General features: G+C 37.9%; 2 long non-coding RNA genes across 2 annotated transcripts; one reads left to right on the top strand and one right to left on the bottom strand.

Moving 5' to 3' along the window:
* Window positions 1-1,356: 1,356 nt before the first annotated feature.
* On the top strand, window positions 1,357-17,327 carry LOC145991363 (uncharacterized). Its single transcript, XR_014442044.1, has 2 exons — window positions 1,357-1,493; window positions 16,493-17,327. It is a non-coding gene; the product is annotated as an uncharacterized LOC145991363 (long non-coding RNA).
* Window positions 8,643-10,453, bottom strand: LOC145991362 (uncharacterized). Its single transcript, XR_014442043.1, has 2 exons — window positions 10,359-10,453; window positions 8,643-8,810 (listed from the first exon to the last, which is right to left on the bottom strand). It is a non-coding gene; the product is annotated as an uncharacterized LOC145991362 (long non-coding RNA).
* Window positions 17,328-23,743: the final 6,416 nt, after the last annotated feature.

The raw sequence follows: 23,743 nt of genomic DNA, 5'->3' as shown, positions 1-23,743 counted from the left end.
AATTTATAAAAATAAAATGCACTATGCGTGATCTGTTAATCAACATTAGACAGATCCGAGCCGAATTGCTGATGCTGGTAAGCTAATGGTGTGTTATGGAGCATGCAGAACAGGATTGGTTGGTCCATTTTGAACGACGGAATCTTAAATGATGAGGGCTACTTGGATTTGTTAAGTGAACTGGTTCTTCATCCTTGCTTACGGAATGCGGTACGTACATTTCCAGAGTTTTTGAAGAGGGCAGAGCACGACCACACTATGGTAATAAGGAAATTTGTGGTAGTTCTTTCATGGTAAATTTCTCGATAAATGTATTGCCAGCCGGGGGCCTGTTAAAAGGCCTGTAGGTTCCCCAGATCTAACACCTACGGACTTTTACCTTCAGAAATTTCGCATAAATTGCCCTTTCTGTGCCCGTTCAGTTATACTAAATGTGCTCTTAACTATGTCCCTATTTGGTCTAGGAACCTTAAATTAAGTTTATTGTGTAGGGAATGAAACATGCCATCCACTGATATGTAACAAGCCTACGTTTGTATAAAAAGAACATTTTGTCACATGACTGTTCGTGTACAGTAAAAATATTCATCCTTTAGCGGGACACGAATGAAAAGTCTATACATAGGCTCACTGAGGTTCAGTTCATTGCTGGTGCAGAACCAAATTCAATCTCATTTTTCTTTCTTATATGGAAAAACACCACTATAAGACGTTTTCAGTTGAAATAGGAATGATGGTAGTTGAAAATATCCAAAAATGAGAAAATCGATTGGAGGGTGTTTTGAGCTCTTCAAATTTGAAATTTGAAAATTTGTGTGTTTAAATTGGAGTAAGTTTCAACCATTGAACATCTCGTGATATTCTACTGCCCTTCCTCTTTACAAGGAGCTAAAGAACGCTTCTGTATGTTCATTCGTTCCCGAATATAAGCAATTGAAATTATTTTTTTTTGTGAAAAAATAACTTTTTGATCAACCCTCATATATTACGTAATAATCATATTTCAGCAAAACCCTTTCACAGCAAAGCAAAGCTGTGTACCAAAAAACATCAAAATTGGTGACTACGGTGATTTGACATCGAATGGCCCATGTATATTTTAAATAAGGTATTATATCCCATGTTGAATACATGAAAAATTGTTCACCCTAATTTAGTCTCCACAATACTGGAAGAGAATAGTTGCTGCACGTTTGCTTTGGTTCCTCTCTAGTTCACGACTATGGCAACACTGAAGCCGCTGTCGCTAGGCTTCGGGAACGGGTTGATCCAGTGTATTTCCAACTCTCACCGCGAGAGGATGCGGCAGTCGTTATCGGCGAATGAAAAGTGGCGTGACTATCGGGGCGTATGAATGGGTGCTACTCACGTTGGTTACATGCTGCTTGTCTGGTTCTGTATTGTGTGACCGCGTGCGGTTTTTATCTATGAAGAAACAGGTGACGATTGCTTTCTTCAAATGCGTCAGGTGTGCCCGCATCCCGGCTAATGAGGTAAGCTACCAACCCGTACTTGTAGGTTGTCAAAGGGTAATATATCATTGCATGTATACGTGGGCGCCCGCAAGGGGGTCAAGAGGAGCATTTCTTTCATCAGTCTTAAGCAGTAGCGCCAATTGGGATCCAAAACTAGGGGTCAAGGTGCCAAAACTGGGGGGCAAGGACAGTTTACTCTCCCTCGCTAGATTAAGTTAGCATAGTGCGGGGGCAAAAGTGGCAAAAAGTGTGTGGGGGTGCAACTTCACCCCCTCGCCACCCCCTAATCGCCAACACTAGTCTTCAGTCAAAGAGTCAAAGTCGACTTTTGATTTCAGTGAAAACAAGTCTCTGCGCAAGTACTGACTCGAGAGGACTCGACCAATGAACAGTTGAGAGGGAACGGGATTTCGCGGCTGCAGTTAACAGCATAACAGCATGTACTGCTTCACTCCGCCCCCTGGCTTTCTCCACTTCTCTACGACTACGCGCGGCATTGCTCCAGAGATGTGAAACAAAATACAGTTTAAAATGAAATCCGAACCACTGTGCAATGTTCCTCCTCCGGTGATAAAACCTGGGGCCCCTTGATTACAAGGAGACAGAGTCACCGCAAGGTCCATAGCCAACATTTATTTTCCGAAGGAGGGGGGGGAGGGCATTCCTCATCAGCAGCCACCATATACAGGCGAAAACAAGTGTGGGGTAGAAGCTCTGAACATGAATATCTCTACATATAACAACTTATTTCCCAAGTTATTTAATCCTGCTAATGAAGTAAAAATAATTAGCACTATTAAAATTATATATTTGTATGATTTCGGGGAGCTTCAACCTGCCCCACCGGCTACTTGCCTGGTAACCACAGCTCTATTGGGAAGGCTCTATAATCTTATAATAGTTTATTTGCGCTTGCTCTCGCTATTTCGTTTTCAGTGCTTTCCTTTCTGTCTCCTGCCTAGATCTTTTTTTTTTTTGCAATCTCTCTCTACCTATTTATCTTCTGTTCCTACCGTCTCTTTCCCTCTCTCTTTGTAACACAGATGTGATCGCTTGTATTTTACTTATCTTATTCTCTCTCCCTTTCCCTCCCTTTCTTTCATTCTCTCTCTCTCTCTCCCTTTCCCTCCCTTTCTTTCATTCTCTCTCTCTCTCTCCACTCTGTATCGCTTCTATTCCTTCCTTCTTTATTAAATGTTCTCTGCTTTGTTTCTCTATTTCCATTCTTTCCTTTATCTGTTGTCTCTATATTTCGATTTTATTTCTATTCCTTTCCCTTTCTCTCTCTATCTCTCCACACTATTATCACTCTATGTCCTCTGCTTTGTTTCTTTATTTACATTCTTTCCTCTATCTTTTTTCTCTCTTTCGATATTATTTCCTTATCTTTATCTCTCTCTCTCTCCCTCTCTCTCCCTCTCTCTCTCTCTCTATCTCTCCCTCTCTCTCTCTCTCTCTCTCTCTATCTCTCTCGCTTCGTTATTTACTTCCTCCTATTTCTTTTTCCTTCTCGATGCTGTTTCTCCAATTCTCTCCTGCTTCCTCATCTCTCTTTTTAAAACTCTCCGCAAAACGTGTCTTTCTTATGATCGCACGTAAACATTGGCGGATTTAGCGGGGAACACAGGGGAACTTGCCGTCTAAAACTGATCAGGATTTATTTTTAGTTTTTGTTTTTAAGTTCACTTTTTGTACAGATAGACTAATCAGGCCTGGACCTACATTTTTAAGTGGGATCCGAACCATCATGCGCCTCCACTGGGTATCGAACCCGGGCCCCTTTATTCCTAGGCTACGACGTTACCACTACGCCATCAGGGCTCCCGACTAGGTACATGAAACGTGACTATAACAAATAGTCACTGATCTTCGCCAAATAATTCACTTATGACCGCACACATTATCGTATTTCATGTACTTGCATAAAAGAAAGAATTCGTAAGTTTTCACAGACACATTTACACTGCTTAGGAAGCATAGACTATCCATCTATCTCCCGTCGCTTTTCGACAGAAATATTATGTGTTAGTCGTTTTATTAATTGATTTAATTAGATTATTTACGTCACTTTTCTTCCACTTTCGGCTAATCGCGACAATGGGGGTGAAGAGAGAAATGACATACACATTTGAAGTACCCAACACCACAGAGGATTGGTTACATTTTATTTTTGGCCTCTAGCTCTACTCTATGAGACATAAAGACTTTCGCAAAAACTACGCGAGCAAAAAATTACATTCGCCATGTTGGGAAAAAATTGCTGACCCGGTGAGAACTGAAACACTGAGTGCGATATCCTAAATATGAAGAATCCATTGGATTAGAAATATTTTTTTTCAAAAATGATAAAAATGATCATGCAACAAATTATTTTTAAATTGGAGGATTTGGTATACGTAGTACAATGACTCTCTACAAAATAACAAAAAGGTCCCATCTCCTTTCCTCACCGGATGCCCATGTACAAAAAAGATTACAAATTTTCATGTGTTTGGTATGTCTATTCTCGTATGTCTCCGTCTGTTTAAAGGTGAGAAGCTATGGTATCCGGACATGTCCCTCCGTCTGTCAAATAAGAGTATCTCAGAAACAAACAGAGCTACGTAAACAAGTTTTATTGGGTCCATAGATCAACGAAATAGCAGCAGGATTGTTAAAGGTCCATGAACCCATAAATTCTAATGGGTTCTATTTACGTCGCTTTTTTCCACTTTCGTCTAATCGCGACGATAGGGATGAATACGATGAAGTAGGAAAGTAAACTTTTTTCTCACAAATTAAATTCGGCCCAAGTTGCGTATTGTTTCATTTTGATACCGAACTTGAACCGTACTTAAATTCATCCGGTAAAATGGTTCCGGTCCACCGTAAGTAAGGATATCGCCCACTGAGACGCATAGAAACGCGGTAACAGAACTTCTGTTGTCTGCTTCTGGTGAAATCAAGTGGTGTAACGCCCACTACAGCGAAACGAGCCGAACCGAAGCGCAGAATTTCTATGCCAGAAGTCTGCAGGTTATCTTCAAGGCTATCGTGCACTCAGACGCCGGAAACGAGTCTCTTGCGTTCAGATGCCGCCTTTCTCCGGTTCTAATTGGGCGTTTAAGCTTTAAGAGCTATTATTTTGAAATCAGAACAAAAAAGTGATATTTGGATAGTTGTATTTTTTGATTGTCTTGATGTTTTAATATGTTGAAGTAGGTCATGAGAATTGAATATTATGTAATTTTGAGACTTTGAAGAAATTCCCCCTCCCCTGTAGAAAATGTCTAAGTTGAAGGTCAAACCGTCCATTTATCATGAAAAGTGAAACATGGGTAAGTTCGGAGTGTTTTATATATGGAAAGCATAAACACCCCGAACTTCTGTTTTCATATACTAAGAAGTGCAAAAATGCAGTTTTTACCTGTTTTCGGGCCTTAATAACTTGGTTAAGCAACAGTACCCCAAAAGTTTGTTTACTGGGCATTGGAGTTCACTATTAAGACAAGCTAACTGATGTAGCACTTTACTTGGATATTGATGCTGTTAGCAGATATAACCCTTTGAATACTCAAAAAATGCGAAATTTGCAACTTTAGAATTAGGCTTAACTCTAACCAGCATCAGGCAAGAAATGAACAAAGTATGCAATTTTGTAGCTGAATATATGTACTAAACACATGGAAATGAAAAAACTTTGGGAGCCTCGTCCCATTTTCGAGAAAACAATTTTTAAAATGTTAAGAAATGCCAATGTAAATTATCCCATTTCCTCCCTTATCAGCAAGTGCAACCGCCCTTTCTCCCCCCTTTCATTGTTCCAAATGGAACAGTCCTGTCTTGACAAGTTGTGGGACAGTTTTCGATTTTCTTTCATTGATGGTTAGCGTAGTGGTAACATTGACTCCTTGCAATCAAGGAGTCCCGGGTTTGATTCAAGGTGGACGTGTAAGTGGTTCGGATTCCCCACTCACGACTCATCTTGGTGCGCATAAAGTGGACTTAAAAACAAAGCTCTACCAAACTCTATAAACACAGTGGCGTACCAAGGACTTTCGAAAGGGCGGGGGGATTACCTATACATTTTTTAGTAGCCAGTCATCATTTTGCTCTTCTTTTCCTGCCTTTCACTGGTCCAAACGTGTCGTTATGACTCCTAACACCACCCTTGGGCACGCAAAGGCTAGTGCAAGTACAAACACACTGTCAGTATCTTCGATTTTATTTATATGGAAATGCCCATCTACAGCATGTTTATTTACAGCAACCGAAGACAAGTCCAAATGCACAGCCTTGTGATGTCTTCCTCCGTCCAAGATGCTCGTTCCGTTGTTCTCTGGCACGTTCTTGGCATATTTCTGTAAAAAAGTGGAAAGAGTCGAGGCTGAGGTAATGAAACGAGTAGAACATTTGGTTTATGACTGATAGAACGATAGTATAATACTCCGTACCAGATGACTGATCTTGTAAATTATTTGTAAGTACAGAAAAGTACCACCATCTGTCCCACTCAAGATTGCGCCATCTTACCCCACAACGTCGAGATAAATGTTTTTACAAAACTTCACCAGATGGCAATACTGACTTATTTGAAAATAAGATCCTTAGAAAAAATATTTGGGCCTAAAAGGGATGAGGAGGCAGGTGAGTGGAGAAGGTTACATAATTTAGAAATACTAATTTGTATTCATGTTCAGGTATTATTAGAATGATTAAATCAAGATGGCTTACGTGGGCAGGCCATGTGACACGAATGGGAAAGAAAAGAAGAGTTTACAGGATTCTTGTTGGGAAACCTGATGGTAAGAGACCAGTAGGAAGACCAAGACGATGATGGAAGGATAATGTTAAGATGGACCTAAAGGAAATCGGTAGGGATGGAAAAGAATATATAGATCTTGCTCAGGATAGGGACAGATGGAAGGCCTATGTTGCTGCAGCCATGAACCTTCGGGTTCAAGAAGGCTAGAGAGTTAGTTAGTTAGTTAGCTGCAAGACAATACCATACCTCAAATAACGATTCAAGAGTATGTGCATTAGTGGCAAGCCTGGTAACGTATCGAAAGAGACACTTTTAGAGTGTTCTCAAGCAGATGGATTGAAACAATTACAGAATAAAATTATCGCCCAACTAGTGTTCTCTTCAAAGTACTCTGTTCCCAAGTGTTTCATTTCAAGTGTTGTTTGCAGTATTATTAATATTCTAGTATATACTGACGTTTCACAAAGCAGTATCAACAAGGAAATACAAGAATATAAATACAGTAACAACATCTGGTACTGTAGTCGATAAACTACTATTGTAGTTTTTACTTTTAAATGCAATCATTAGAATACACGTTTCGTGTATTTATTTTAAACATATCCTGTATAATGTAACATTCCAGTTACGTGTGTGTCATCATCATCAGTATTCTACCATCAGTGGCATCTCTCCTAGAAGTTATTTTATTTCATCCAAACATTTAATGAAAACATAATACCAAATTAATGGAAGCATAGTATCCACTTTACTAGGGTTAACAGATGGCAAACTTTAAAAGAGAAGACATTTTTAAATTTCACAAAAGATTTTTACATAAGTATTAAGCTACTCGACAACTTTTTTTATGAAATAGCGAAAACAATATAAAATTGAACTCTTACATTACAGATTACCAAAATATTAATGCAGTGTTTCAGGTCAACATCTATTGTATAATTTGCAATTAAAATTTATATATGAACTATTTCATTACATTTTATTTAAACATACAGTATTTCAATTTATTTTTTATTTTTTATATATATAGAAAATAACACTAGACTAGACTCTGAATGTTTGTGTTGCGTACCATTATTCTCACAATTTTCCTTCTTAAAGTTGAACATGAAAACAATATTAACAATTACTTTCAAATATAAATTTTCTTACGAATCTTGAAGTAGTTGTCGAACCCCCAAAGAGATAACATTTCCCCACTTTCCTAAAAATCCTCTCGGACCTTTTTTAGGACCCGGAAAAGAAAACATGTCCGGATAAAAGAGGACGTCTGGTAATCTCACACTTTACCTTTCACGAAACTTATCTGTGGACATTTTGGGAATACAAAACTTCCCGAGTTCTATTGATTTCAAGGCTACAACTTAGACACTATATTGTAGGGAAGGCATCGACATTTTGAAGGCTATGTTTGGCAATCATGGTGTGTTCAGAGCTTTTCGATGCCATATTTGATTTTTGCCTCAGGAATTTCTACCGTAATTTCTGATGCATAGGATGTTTCGTCTGCATGTGTTTATTCACATATTGCTAATTTCCGATTTCCAGTTGTCCCGACAAACAAAGGGACGACCTTCGTCTATCCGAAATGAGTTTCTGTTTCCTCGCTAAACAATTCGATCGTATGCAGCGTAGTTTGACGAGAACGCCAGACGACGATCACGAAAATAAATTTACGCGAAAACAAATGGAACGAGTCAATACATAGGCGAAGGCTTCGGTAAATCTGAATTTGTGCGGTGAAGTGTAAAGTAAATGTCAAGAGGCAATTTTCGAATTTGTTTTTGGAGTTCACATTTGTTTCGAATTTGTCAGACGCACGTAATACAGAAAAGAGCCTTCCAAAAATATCAATTCAAACTTTGTGATGGATGTGCTCGGAACATTCTTCCTTTTATCAATGACTAAGGTAATTTCTCCCCGTATTTAGAAAGTCGAATCGGAACTTGTAATTATCATGAAGGTATATTTATGAACATCCAGGTAAATGCTGTGATTTGGCCTTCAACGAAAGACACGTACGATTTTTCACTTTCCACACACAATACTATAATAAGCCAAAGTTTTTCTGTAGGCAAATGATGAACAGATTCTCTCTCCTTGACCACATGAATTCTACAAAAGTCTGAGAAGTTTCTAGATCTGACTTTATTCTCACCTTCAGGGTAAAGGTAAAGAAGTAATTCTATCCTGAAGATAGTGGCATTATTCTCAAAAGCTCAGAAACAACAGTTGCAGAACACACTTGATCGATAGCCCAAGAGAATCAATTCAACATAAAAAATTAATAAATAAAATTTATAATAAGATAAAAAAACTGGCTTTTACTGGCATTACTATCAATTTTCCATCCCTCCTATTGGTGCAACCCTCTGAAATACTTTTCAGTTTTAAAAATGGAATTTTCAAATGAGATATAATAATTCAAATAATATAAATAATTTATTCAAATCAACCAAGTACATAATTATAATTTACTTTTTATTTATTTTCACTTTACACTTGTTTCTTTGCATTTTGTCAAATAATTACTACATTGCACTTGTGCTTTTTTCTTCTTAACTTAGGACCCTTCTGCTGGATTAAATCACCTGTGAAGAAGAAATATACCATTAAGGAATTTGATACAAAACCAAATGCAATTGCAACAGCATAAATTTAAAATTTCATTAATTCTCAAGTAACAGAATAACATTGTCAAAGGTGTTCAGTGGTGCGTAAGCTCAGTAGTGGTTTCCCACTGATACAGTTACCTCAAAAAATAAATACATATGTGGAAAGGTGGCAGAAATTGTCACCATTCCATGAAGGCACATGGTTCCACATTCTCTACTGGCTACAGTGGAGATGATGTGATCAGTACCATGTTTCAGCTGCCTCACCCCCTCCCTTCCCAGTTACCCATAGAGTAACTAATTTGAAAAAGTAACTATACTAACTTAGCTACTAAGCCAGCCCTGGTTTATTTCAGTCTGTAGAGCAATGACATGGTATGCCAAAGAACTTGCTTTGTGTACTGGTCAAGCCTGAATTTCCTTTGCAAAAATTTCTACGCAGTACATCTATGTGAACCATGACAATCCAGTTAGTTGGGTGTCTGTACTGCCATGAGACAATTGAAGTCTGCATTATGTCAGTCCAAAACAAGAAGAGAACTTCTTATGTACGTTTTTGCAAGTTTTCATTTTCAGTGTCATTACGAGTATTATTAAAGTGGTTAACAGAAAACAAAACTAAAATTCAAAAAAGCAATGAAACAAGAAATGGAGATACAATAACATGCTGTACTGTAGCCTGCATGTTGAAATGCAATCATGAAAAATATGTATTCCATATTTGTTTTTATTTGTAAAATGCCACATATCATCATCAGTATTCCACCACGTTTTCCACATTTTTAGAGAAGTTTACAGATTTCATCCATATATTTAATAGAAACATAATCCATAGTTAATGGAAACATGGTCTCCACTTAATGTTTCATGAAATTTAGTGTATAGCTGTGGTAAATTATGGTATCACAGCACTGGTGGGGCTTTACCGTACTTCCGTTCCGTGTGTGCCAAATCATATGGTAAACCCATTCAGTGTTTAAACCATTCATCTTTTAGATCTAAGAGACAATACTAACATGAGAAGTGACCAATATTATGATTAAATAATAAATGGTACAGTGGGATGCACAAGTATTGGGTCAGCAAATTGTCCATAACAATTTTCATTCACATTTCTCTTGCATCTTTCGTGTTTTTAGGGACTGACCTTTTATGTATGCAAGTGCAGGTGTAGAAATTTTCAGCAGCTTGTTTGACATTTTCTTTCATTTTTTTAAGCTCTCATTTCATAAAACAAGGGCAATAAACATGGCGATGGACAATTTACTTTGCAATTCTTATGCGTCTCATTGTACAACAAACCACATCCATGCTGACAAGAAGACTCAAACTCTGAATGTTTGGTGATTAAAGTATGGGTCTAGCACTAAAACCACATTGCCACTGACCCAACCACCTGTTTTATGCACTGAATTGATGTGAATATTTCAGGAGAATTAAAAATATTTTAACTACAAACTTGGAGCTTTTTAATTATTATGTGAAAGTTTGTGCAGTGTTCCATTCACACATGATACAACATACCTTTTGCCAAACTCCAATGTGTTGCATGCTTGAAATGGATACTGATATAGCATTCAGGAAGCCAAGCATTCTATCAATTCTTGCTCAATTGAAAGCATAATGTCCATGCATTTTATTAGGGACGATCCTGTAATAACAATAATAAATTTAAGAATCTCATTCAAAGTATGAAATATATGAACAAACAAAAAAAAAAAACAACTTGCATTCAGTACACGGAAGGGTTATTTCAAAGAATGTCAATTGGCCCACTTTTAAGGAAAGCCCACTCTGACCTTAAATAGTTACAGGAGTTTGTATGATAAATTGGCAGCATTTTAAAAAAAAGTAGGCCCTGTGTGTTAGTATCAATTCAAGTAATTGTTCAATTCCATGACCCACTCTTTCCACATACAGCCATTCACATGGAAAGTAAAGGCAAGGGGATTGAATAATAGTTGTCAGAACACAAGATTGAAAACTTTCAATAACCTTTACCATGATTTATTGTATTTATCTTTCAAGCTAACTTCCAACCATTGAGTGAATAACATTTCAAATTTCTTATAAAAAACTTATTGAATCCATTTCTAATGGGAGGAGGGGTGGGTATTTTGTTGCTTCAGGTTCTAGTTGAAAACATGAAAAGCAACTTACTTGAGGATCTTGTCCGAAAGAGGTTCCAATGCAGTTTCTAGGATCTCCCACAGAAATTTCACAGCTCACTACCCATTGGCACAATTATTGGCATATCTTTTACTTTCCAGACTTAAAATCAGAATTTCTCATAAAAACCTGTAATTAAATTAATTTTGAGCATGAAAACCATAAATTATTAACAATTTTGTACAGTTTTAAACTTAATGATAACAATTAAACCATAAATTACCTAAATCTAGTGTATTAAACTTATATTGTGTCATTGTTTTGATTACTGGAACTTTAAATCCAAATTTTGTCCAAAATTGTAATTCTTGCGAGAGAAAAAGAATTTTAAATCAGTCATAAAGATACCTAATTACAGTTAAATATGCATGAATGCTAATTGTTGCAGTCATAAACAGCTTGAACTTGAAGGGAAATACAAAATAACACCAAGAACTAAAATCTTTCATGTCAGTACCACTCAGTTTTTATGTACAAGTGTCATTCTTGGAAAATGCCGCAAAACCGAAGGAATTTTGAATTATTACAAAAATTTTGCTTTTACTTCACATTATTTGCTTAGAACTAGCAGAAGGATTTTAAGTTATGTTATGGAAAATCCAAATAGTTAATATTAGTTAAAATCAGTGTTGCCATCTAATTTTTTTAGAAAACTCCTCAGTGTTCCGGAGATAAAAATTTCTAAGTTTCAATTTTGTTTTCACATACAAAGTTAAATATAACACCTCCAACTTGCATAAATGTACACTATTATAATTACTCATAAATTTGTATTTTTAACCATTCACTTGACTTTTTGTCAAAGCTATGTAATTCTACTTACCTAAATACAAAATTATGAATAAAATGAACAATATTGGGAGACAAGTTCTTCATTTATAAATCTCCCATGGGATTAAATACTTCTCAACAGATAACCTTAGCTAGATCAAAATATCTTTACTCTGATGGGGTCTAGAACCCAATATTGAATTTTACTATAATTTTGGGACTTTCAGATAAATTTCGGCTAATTTGCATGATTCTTTTTTCAGTGTAGAGGATAGGTGAAGGAAGGGGACAATTGAAGCACACCGTGTCATTTTTTTCCCGTAAAGCTTTTAAACCCTTCCCTGGAATTATTTGTGTGTGGAGGTTCAGGATTAACAGTATCATTCAGTCACTACTGATGAAATCCATACAATTTCAGCCAGTACTTTTAGGCTGTTATGCCAGATGAATAGTTAGGTACCCTTAACTTTCTGTACCACCAACTGAAAGTTTTTGCATTTTTTATAAAGATTAAGTTGTTTATGTAGCTTTTCTGCTGTTTTTAGCTCAGGGAAATGAGTTATGGTTAAGTAAAGTACCTAGTTTCCTTAGCCTGAAGCTGGAAAGCTCGAAGGCTTCGTGCAAGTTCACCCAAAATATTAATAATAAAAGTCAATAATTGAAAATAAATATTAATTTTACATTTTAAATGTATTATAAAATAAAGTAAATCAAACACGAAGGACTGAAAACTCACCAAACCAAAATAGAAGTGTAACTATTGTTACTAGTGCTAAGTTTGGTGACGTTATCATTTGCACGTATTTGCATACACCAATTTTGACCAATAAAAAGTTGCGAAAGTACTCCGAGATAGCTTTTTAATTTAAGTGAGCTGTGGTTTGGGATCAAATATCGCCGTTGTTCGTGCTTTCCGCGCTTAGAAGCACATTCTATGTTACATAAAACATCAAAACCTGTCAAGTAAGAAAAAATTGTACCTCAGTCTGTGTTACTAAACATTTCTACCATCCGTAACTCGGCTATTGCAAGTTTCTGCTTATAACACCATTAAGCCTTGTTTCCATGATTATGAAAAACTAAATATGCTGACCAAGGCAGTAATTTATTTTATTAAAAACATAAACTAAACGTAACGTTTCAACCTTCTAGCAAGGTCCTCTTCAGACTATGTATCAAGATACAAAAACAGGGCATGATCACATTAACACAGTTCCAACAGTTAAACACGGTGGCGGGTCATTAATGATTTGTGGCTGTATGTCGTCCAAAGGTGTTGGTACCATCCAGTTTATTGATGGTATCATGGATGCATATGTCTATTTGGACATATTGAAGAACAATGTAAACCAGAGTGCCCAAAAAATGGACATGCCGCCTATCTACAGATTCCAACAAGACAATGACAGTAAGCACAAGGCCCGAGTTAACATGAATTGGCTAATATGGAATGTGCCCAAACTACTAAAAACACCAGCTCAAAGTCCAGACTTAAATCCCATTGAGCATTTATGGGCAATTTTGAAGAGGCGAGTCCATACAGCAAGCGTCAAGTCCAAGCAAGAGTTTAAAACTGTTGTGCAAGCCGAGTGGAATAAAATAAGCTCTGAAACATGTCGGAAACTGGTTAATTCTATGAAGGATAGGTGTCAAGCAGTAATTAAAGCCAAAGGATACGCATCAAAATATTAGAACTGTCAGTCAATTTGCTCTGAATATACTTTTTCCTTAATATTATTAAGAGTACGAATAGAAAAGTTGTACAAAAAATGGCATGTTTCTCTTTCAGTTTCATTTAATTTATTATTGTTATTGTTTATACAGAATTTGGGTAAGATTTTATGTTCCTAATTATATTAGTTATTGAATTGTAAAGAAAGAATTTCAAAAGAGTGTACTTCCTTTCAGATATTAAAGCATTTTCTTTGAAAATCCGTGTGTACGAATAAGAATGTTACATACTGTATAAGTGCCTATGCAGAAAATATTAAAGATAGGTGGAGTTGGAATGCTCATCGTAGTCATCTCCGCATCTCGTATTACGTGTAAAATACGCTAGATGGCATTGGCTTTTACACACGTAAAACCGAAAATACAAAAGCTGTGTCTTATTTGGTAGATTGTTTAAATGTCAAAATTAAATTCAGGGTTAATTAAGCTTCATTTGTTACCTATTACGATCTTAAATTGAACAAACATTAAGTTCCTTAACTTGTATGCATTAAGTTTCGTATGAATAACGGTGCAAAATTGTATACAACATATTACACTTTTATGTTTTACAAAATATAGTTGTTAAGGGATACTAGGATTCAAGGTAGGCTATACATTGAGATCCTTGACACACTCACAAATGTCAATTTTAAAATAAGTGCATTCAGTGGTCTGCCAGATAGGCAGCGGACAATTGTGGAGTACAAAGGAGTGAAAAAAAAACAACGCTGTTCCAGGAAGATATATGGATGAGAAACGGAATGTGACATCAATGCACGGAGGGAGAAAAGCTTTGGTTTCGGCGGTTGTGTGAATTATGATGGTTCATAGTGGATTGTCTTACATATGGGAAGCTATCGAATAGTTTAATGCAAGCGTCAGACTTGGTTCGCCAGCTGGTTGACCGGAAATACGTTGCACCAGGTATGAAAGTGACAGTCCCTGAACTCCCCATGTCGCCATGGAGGTAAGCTGCATTTTTTTCCTCAAGTGTCGCATGAGTTCACGTCCATACACTCGTTAGGTAGATCTTTCTTCGCAAAATTAAGTACGTAAAGCATGCTCGCGTGTGCACCGTGTGTTGCGCGGGATACCAGGAAACGCTCGTTTGATCAACGTGGCTTACACGAAATGGCGGGCGACGCCATTGCAGAGAAAATCTGATTTGGTAGGATAAGTAGGATTTGATAAATCTAAAATACTTTGTAGGTTTGACAAATAACGTATATGTTAACGAACATTGCTCAATTACCAGTTTTAATACGTGGAATAGTGTATGTAGAATAGAATATGGTATGTTCGTACCTGGTAGGAACAATACGTGCTTACGTGTTTCTCTGGTATCGCAGATACGCTCAAAAGAAACTGACTTTTGCTGATTTGATCGAGTTGCAAAACCATCTCGTCATATTAGAAGCTTATTGGGTTTATGCAACCTGTCTAATGTTATACAGGGCTATTCTAAATGATCATTGTGACTAAATAAACATGAGATATTAAACTTTGAAATCGGGAAGATCATTTAGAATAGCCCTGTATAATGGTGGCAATATATGATCAATGTGGTTAATGTTTCCTATTGTTTTGGAAACAAGAAATATAGCATAGGTTGAAACAGGGTGTTGTTACCAAATACTTTTAAAGCTCAAAATCAGCTGTTCCTTGCATGGACAGATAGATCTTGTTTATTTTTTAGTATTACAAATGAGTCTACATTGCATAATGATGGCCGAATTGTACCTTGTTTAATAGAATAAATCTAATCCATAATATTTCAGAGTACCATTTGTCCTATGAATATACACCAAAGCTGTACATTATATTTCTGCATGCATCTATGTATTAATTACTGTACTTTTCTTTCAGGAGGGGGAATTTGTGTGTGCTCTGGTCATGCAACCTAACAAGGTATTGTTCTGAAACAAGGTTGTCAGGCAACTTGAGGATACAGGGAAATTTTTGAAACGTCCTTAATCCACTTTTGCTCATTCATGAAGTCAGTCCTTTGAAACATATTTGTGTTCAGATCTGAACTATACACATCATTATGATTGGATTTGCCAATAAATGTGCATACATGCAGGCATGTTTCAAATTTAGAATAAGTTGCAAATCAGAAGTATAGTGACATATCTAAATATATATGAGGTCGGTGCAGTATGTGTGCAACAGTACCACAGAAGTCATATCACAAGTCATTAGGGTGGTCATTTACATACCAATAGGGAAATAAATGGGTAATTAGCTCATATAAGTGCACTCTTTAAAAGTGAATTCAATTTATTATTTTATTATTATTTTCATTCCTCTCAGTATATATCATAACATAGTTGCTAATGCTCATGTTAGTAAATTCCTCTTCTGTAACCCTCCAATCAGCCCTTTCATGGCTACGAGGGGACCACGCGAAAAGCCTTTGGGGAAAGTAAAATTTTAGTAAGGTGGTATTTTGTCCGGGTCTCTGTGCTGGGGCTTTCGTTACGTCATTGTGTGAGGCTCTTCCTTTCCTCTGAAGTACCGTGATAAGCATTTTTCACAAAATTCATATTATCTCCTGAATCGAAAAACATTCAATCTTCCGACATTTTGTTGTCTTGACAACGGATTCAATAAAATATGAGAGAGTTGTACAAATGTCTAGAAACCGAGAATGAATTCCGCTTCCGTTATCACTTTAATCACATATAAATCCAGATACTATAAATTTAATAACATTAACAGAAAACATATAAAACATATTCATGTTGAAAATAAGAAAGGCGTATCATAGTGACCAAGTTCCGTAATGAAATGAGACATTACGCAACTTGGGCAGTATTTAAATTGTGCGAGAAAAAAGGTTCCCTTCCTGTTACGGAACTCAATAGAACTCAATTTATGGATTCCTCTTCCCGGACCTTTAACAACCACGATTAGAAGTGGACATATGTGCGATCTGATGTTAATTAGAGCTCCTCAGAGGAGTGTATTTAAGCAAAACTGACACCCCCTTTTTTTCATTTTAGTTACGTTCCTTTGTTTCACGCAGAAGCTAAGAGCGATAAGAGATGTTCCAGAAGAGATCAGCCGTTACAGAGGTTCGAGGAGGACCGCAAGGGCAACCGCTACTCTGCATCGCTCCACACGGCATCCAGCCTTGTTCTCCGGGCCGACGCGGTCAGCCGCCTGTTTCGCACCGAGAGATCGGCGCTCTTCATCTTCGTCGCAGCGAGTCCTCCATAGGACCCCATCGCAGCACCCGGACAGCCTGAGTCCGCACGGCCATCCTTCGCCGCGACCCAGTCTCTGCAAGTTTCCCGCCGTGCCGTTGACTCGAGCACGAACCGACAGGCCGATACACCCACTTACTTTGGATACACCGCGAGGAGTCACAGCCGCCAGCGCCCAGTCAGCCTGCAACGCCACAGTACACGGAAGAACTTTTGGGAGTACTTCTTATCCCGGACGCAACAAAATCGGAAGATTGTGGGCATCACAGCACGAGGCCGAACCAGGACATCAACACCGGACTGACTGGCCGAGAGGTGAGTTGGGCAGCACTCAACATCCCTTGTGTACTTCCACGCCACCACGCCACTGGATATAGATTGATATGGGAGATTGTAGGGGGACCTTAAACCTGAACCCTCTTGCTCTATCATCTGGGTCCTACTGCATTCACGGTAAGATCCCACGTAACGGCGAAGATCCAGTGAATGCATCAATATATACAGAAGAAACATCATCTCAGGGGATCAGTCTTTTACGGCAATTTGTAGTGTTCCAAGTACCCATATGGTTCCATATTAGACACCCATCCATTATGTCAAGACTATTCAAGACAATTCTACAGTACTTCACGTTGTCATTGTATCTGAGACAAGATGAGCTAGATTGTTGTTGTTCTATACTCTGTCTCGTAACTCTGTGCGGATCAGGGCCGGGCTTAACGCTGGCTTTAGACGAAAGCATTTCCTTTAGCATTTTTGCTAGGATACATGCTATGTAAATGATTCAAAAAATCTTATAGCAGATAGTACTTTTACACGCAAACATTTCATGCAACTTTTCGGCTAGCTTTTGCGATTACAATGTGTAACATGTACAGCATGAAAGGCACGTCGAGTTACACCATCTATGCTGAGTGCACTGTGTTTACATTTGAAATAACTAAAATAGTCTTCCATATGTGTCCAGTAAACGTTGTAAAGTATGTATTTAATCAGCGCCATTCCTTTGTGCCTAAAACCATTTAATACGAAGCGATATTCCTCTCGGTTGAATAGTTATCGTCGTTTAAAAGTGTGAAGTGATACATGGTTTACATCTCACGGGACCGTCATTACATTTGCACTCGTGACCATGAGGTCGCATCTGATTGGTTATGCTACGGAAATAGAGCCGGTTCTATCCTTGGGAAATGCCATGAAATATGCTATGGCATCTGAAATGGCATAACATTTCTCGCATTACACGGTAGCTTTTTCGTCATGGCATAAATGTTAAGGAAAATACTTTCGTCTAAAGCGGCCCTAAGAGTAGAGAAAGGGAGAAAGCGAGTAGGCTGGCAAAGCAGTGCGCACTGCTGCAAACTGGTGGTAGCTGCAGGCGCTTCTTCCCTGACTTCTCATCTCACGTGTTCCTGCTTGTGCAGAGGCCTTATTTTCGTTCGCGTGCTCACGAAATTGTTAGGACAGAGTGTAAATAACTGCTGCTTATTGTCACCCAGAAAGCCAGTTGTTGGCCGGCATTGCAGCCGAACACATTTCCATGTGAGAATATCATTTAGACATGGAAGGATAGTGAAGGTAATCGGCAAGTTCACTTCTTTAACAGAAGATAAAAGTGAATTCGATCACTCACTAGGCTAGTACTCCTGTAACTCAATCATCTCCTACTTAACAATACTAAGCGATGTAAACTTGTAAAATCACAATTATTTCATAAATACCCATGTCATTAAGTGGATATTGAAATAAATATTGAAATAGCATGATAAAAAGGCACATTTCTTAACACGGTGTTAGATCAATTGTTCCAGTACAAAACATAATAGTTTATTTCTTTGACAACTTCAGTTTAATATAAGGTAGAATCTAATATATAAAAATTGATGTATTTGTGTATGTGTGTGTATGTATGTGTGTATGTATGTATATGTGTATTTGTGTATTTGTGTATGTGTGTATATGTGTATGTGTGTGTGTGTGTGTGTATGTGTTTATCTGTGTATGTTTGTTCCGGCATAACTCTCAAACGCCTGGAGCGATTTCAACCTAACTTGGTACACTTATCACTTGCAATCTGTAAATAAATACTGCGGGGGCAAGACACCCCTGACACCCCTAGGAGTGGGGTAGGAGGGGGTGACATGTAAAATAATCTAAAACGAACAATATTAGTATGGAATCCATAGTTTTCGGGGTCGTTAAGATGAATAGTGACACTCCTAATGCCGTTCCACTTGAAGTCCATCACCTATCGGGATGAGGTGTGAGAGGGGGTGAAAAATAAAATGTCAAAAATTACCTAGATTAGTGTCGAATCCATAGTCTTTGGAGTCGCTAAGCTAATTGGTGACATTCACGGTGACCAAACTTGGTACACATATGACTTACAATCTGGAATGAAATACTGTGGGGGTAAGACACCCCTAGGACCCCTAGGGGTGGGGGTGGGAAGGAGATGACATGTAAAAATAATCGAAAATGACTGCTATTAGTGTGGAATCCACAGTTTTCGGGGTCACTAAAATGAATAGTGACTCTCCAAATGTCATTCAACTCCAAGACACCCCTGGCACCCCTAGGGGTGAGTGTGGGAAGGGGGTTACGTGTAAAACAACGGACAATAGTGTGGAATCCATAGGTTTCGGTGTCAATAAGATGAATAGGGACACTCCTAATGCCGTTCAACTCCAAGACACCTCTGGCAACCCTAAGGTTGGGGGTTACATGCAAAACGACCCGGCCCGATTAATTTGTGATATGTATCATGAATTTATGATAAATTACCATTCCATAGATTTCAGTGCCATTCTTCACGTACAAAAGAACATTGGAGTCAATACTGGAAGTACGAGCATGTGACAGATAATGCATAATAAATGTATTTATACTCAACATAATATATATTTTTTTATTTTTCTATATCCTGATTATAAACTCTTTCGTATGTCTATACTTATGTAAGGAATACAATTTGTGACTGGATTACATATGATATCTATTGTAATCGGTGGAGGCGATTAGGGGGCGATGGGGGGCCTCCAATTTTTTCCACTTTTATTCCCGTACTATTCTAAACCTTATCTACCAGGGAAAATAAACTGTCTTTGGCACCGTGCCCCTCTACTTAAGAAACCCAATCGCCGCCACTGTGTAATTGTAGTTATATTGTTCTAAATATTCATTATTATTACTATTATTACGTACGCCTTCTGTCATTGAAGGATATACCTCTGTTGAAGGCAATAATAAAATAAATATATAAATACTTCAAACTAAGATTGATTGATTGAGTTGGTGTTTTAAGTCCACTTGATGCTCAGTAAGGCTAATTGAGACTGGACCTACAGTTTAAAGTAGGATCCCAACCACTATGTGCCTCCACCTGGTATCTAACCTTGATTACAAAGCGACGGCACAAACACTGCGCCATCGGGGAGGCCCTCTTCAAACCAATAATTCTAGAGCGTAAATAATTCTCATATAAAAGGAAGCTTTCTGCAACTTCTGAGTTTTGCACCTGTCTACGTAGGTATTCACATCGGTATAGTCTCTAGTGTTTAGCATCACTGAAAGCAGGGGATGGGAAAGGCTGGAGGGGGTGAGGAGACGTTTTATGTGCAAGTATTGCCAGAGCCTCGTTGGTCTGTAAACAGCACCAGCGTGTATTACCTGCAAATAAGTTAATACCATTAAGTCTTGTTTCCATGATATGAGAAACTCAATATGCTGACCAAGGCACTAATTTATTTTATTATAAAACATAAACTAAACGTAACGTTTCAACCTTCTAGCAAGGTCTTCTTCAGACCAAGCATGGTGCAGAGTCTGAAGAAGACCCTGCTAGAAGGTAGAAACGTTACGTTTAATTTATGTTTTATAATAAAATAAATTACTGCCTTGGTCAGCATATTGAGTTTTTCTGGAAACAAGGTTGACATTCGTTACCTTACCAGAAATTCACCCACGCCCATATTCTTTAGAGAAAATGGCGGTTCGTTGTATTGTAATTGCATAACTGACAATGATTGCGTTATGTTACAGTGGATGTTCAAATTGATATGGATTTAATCATTAATAAGCCTTTAGCAAAGGCTATTATTTTTTCATTTCCTGACAACATGTCTTGAGAGGATTCAGTGCAGCTGTAATTTTAGGGAGAATCACATGGCTTTAGACGGAGAATGGGCAGTTACCGGAACGTAGTAATCCTAGGCTACAACAAAAAGGAACGTCACAATATATACGCATATATATAATATGCGGGGCATTCCATGTCAAAGTGTCCCTGATTTTAATTCTTAAAATTATATGAATTGCTGAAACTTTATTCTATATTATGAGTGAACAGTCTAAAGTTTGTCATTTGGATAGAAATTCAAGTATTATACATGACCAAGTTAGAAGGTAGAAGGTATATTACATATTGTTTTTTTTATTTTAACTTTCTTATTTACTTTTGTTTTCCGACCCGTGACACCAAAATACAATTAATTTCTCCATTAATTGTTACATTTCCCCTCCAACTTCCACAGAATATTCAATTACATTATATCTTTGTCTTCACTAATTTATTTTTCATTATTTGAAAATTCCCTGAAATTAAAACAAATTTCTTATTATACCCTGTCGCAATTATCTCTGGAGCAGGCGAACGATAACAAGTCTCTGCGCAAGTAGTGACGCGAGGTGGCTTCACCAATGAACGCTTAAGGGGGGAGGGTATTGCGTGGAAAGCGACTGCAGTTACCAGCCTCCGCAGCGGCGTGTGCTACTTCGCTCTGCCCACTCGATTTCCTCCCCTTCTCTGCCGCTATTCGCAGCCTTGCTCCAGAGTTAGATGGGGCAGGTTATAAGTTAAGAGGCAATGTTTTGTATGTTGCACCCGTGACTAAAATCTTATAGCTATAAATGTAGGAAAGTATTCTAAGGGTAGTCATCTTTAATCAATGGTGTTAAGTTTCGTAATTCATTGGATAGAAACTGTGAGCAAAATATTGTTTAACAATACAAATGCAATCTGTGTGTCCCACTCGTGACAATAGAATGTCCCATAATATATATACGTGTGCGCGCCCCTTTGTGTATGTATGCACACATACACAATTCAGGAATCACTTCTCTTATATGTAGAGAAGAGAGAGAAGAAGGCTACATCAACATGGGCCCGGATATGCGTAATCGCTAAGTAATGAGACTTGCATGAACAATTGTAGCGTACTCCCATACGGCATTAGTTGAAATTACTCAGGAATTACTCATGTTAGCATAGCCTTTCATTTCTGAAGTTTTACCCAGCATTTTCGTGTGTATGGGTGTGGGTGTATATAAGAATTCCTCCTTGTCCCATTGCAATATGCTATTGTTTGCTGATTTCTGTAGAAAGGCAGACATCGCATTGTTTTTGTTTCTCTCCCGAAGAACAAGCTGTTCTCGTTCGCTTGGCTATGGAACTTAATGGAACCCCCCCCCCCCCCACCTCTTTCCGTCTCTTCTCTTGTTTTGTACCAAATTGCCTCGCCCAGCGGAGAAGACAAGGACATATAAATTGCTTTCCTTCACTACAAGCGTCTTCCTTCTCGTCGGGAGTGGCTAATGGATGGGATGCGTTCGGGAGTCGGTCGCGGGATTCTGTTGCGGTAGAGCTGTTAGGTTTTTCTAAGCAGAGCAAAGGACAATGCAGGGACGTTTCTCTCACACAATTAAAATGATTTCGTTTACTGGGCACATTTTTAAAGCAATGCTAGAAGTGGAATTATCTTTCACATTCAAAACACCTGAATTACACAATATTAGAATGTGTCTTATTCTGTCGATCAGTTCGTGCATCATTATCGTCGTCACGATAAACTTAGCGGCGAGTAATTATCGTTAACCTACATATAGCATCGTCCGTCAAGGCACATGCAAGTCTCATTACTTAGCAATTACGCATATCCGGGCCCATGTTGATGTAGCCTTGTTCTCTCTCTTCTCTACATGTAAGGAAGCGATTCCTGAAGTGTGTATGTGTGCCTACATACACATAATTTAGATGATGTGATCAGTACCATGATCCGACAGGGTTCGTCGGTCCCTGGTATCCATTGATTAGAGGCTGGATGATTACCAGAGCATCTTTATGCAGAGATATTGCCGGAAAAATTCGCAACTGAAATCACATTCGAATCCGGGTCTCGCGATTGCAGTTGCCTTGGACACAACGTGACTCTTAAAGAAGTGAAGAAAGGAGTTGAAATAGAGGCAAACAATTAAAAAAAAAGAAAAAAAAAGCAAATCTTGCCGTTTTTAATGTATAAAACTCTTCTCTAAATCACAGTTCTGGTGCCTACTATAAGCATAGTGTAGATGAACTCATTTATGACGTCATGTATACTTGACAAACACGTGATTGATGCAAGGTCTGCCATTGGTTAGATTCCTGAGCTGGATGAGGAATAAGTTTCACGTGGCAGAACCTTGCGACTGGGAGACACGAAGGACACATCTGACTTAGGCTGAGTATACCGTTGCTCCGTATACTTCCTTTTTGGCCTGCATGGCCTGGTTGTGATTTGCCTAATATTAGTATATACATAGACCTTTCACAGATACTCTAAGAGTTTAAAATTTGAAATTTAAATAAGGGTAGATTGTTCTGGGTCATGTTGGCTTTGGGGGATTTGGGCGGGTTTGAAGTGTACTCGATATGGCCTCTACTTACCGACTATAGAGTTACTGACTGTTTAATTGGCATGACTTCGTTATGTGTTATCCCTGTTAAATTAATGGATATGGTATTAAATGACATGAATGAATGGGGGAGATTTCTTCTTGCTATTGTTGAGTTCCTAAATATGAGGTTCATTGTTATTTACATCTGTAATGGGTCTTGGATGTTAAAGTTTTTGGAACTTATAGTTAAACAAGGGTTTGGTAATAACATTTGAGAATGTATATTAGTTTTAAATTGACCCGCATAACTATTTAAAGTAGTACATTACAATACCTTCCACTGCGTAGATAAGCTAATCACTCCTTAGTTTAATATTTTGTGGAGAAATAAGAGTC

Source organism: Lepisma saccharinum, chromosome 8, assembly GCF_977018435.1.
Source record: "Lepisma saccharinum chromosome 8, izLepSacc3.1, whole genome shotgun sequence".
Classification (NCBI taxonomy): Eukaryota; Metazoa; Arthropoda; class Insecta; order Zygentoma; family Lepismatidae; genus Lepisma; species Lepisma saccharinum.
Note: the sequence above shows the minus strand (reverse complement) of the source record. Positions and strands in the feature narration are given on the sequence as shown.